The sequence below is a fragment of the Fibroporia radiculosa genome, assembly GCF_000313525.1.
Source record: "Fibroporia radiculosa TFFH 294 genomic supercontigs, scaffold15510, whole genome shotgun sequence".
Taxonomy (NCBI): Eukaryota; Fungi; Basidiomycota; class Agaricomycetes; order Polyporales; family Fibroporiaceae; genus Fibroporia; species Fibroporia radiculosa.
The window spans coordinates 916-1,152 of NW_012133000.1; positions in this window are offsets into that span (position 1 = coordinate 916).

Consider the following 237-nt stretch of genomic DNA (forward strand, 5'->3'; position numbering starts at 1 on the left):
AAGCTGGTAGGCTCAGAGTTAAGAGTAGAGGAAGTTGATGAGTGTAGACGAGTATAACAAGTCTACTCTCTCAACGCTGTATTGCTCTGATACATGTGGGACCAGACCCCGGATACTACTGGTAGTACACCTAACACCTTAGGATGACTGATGCTCGCAATACGCTATTGACTATCTAAGAATACCCAGCGTGTGAGCCATCACCATGTGCTTGGTCAGTAGTCTAACATGTGATGA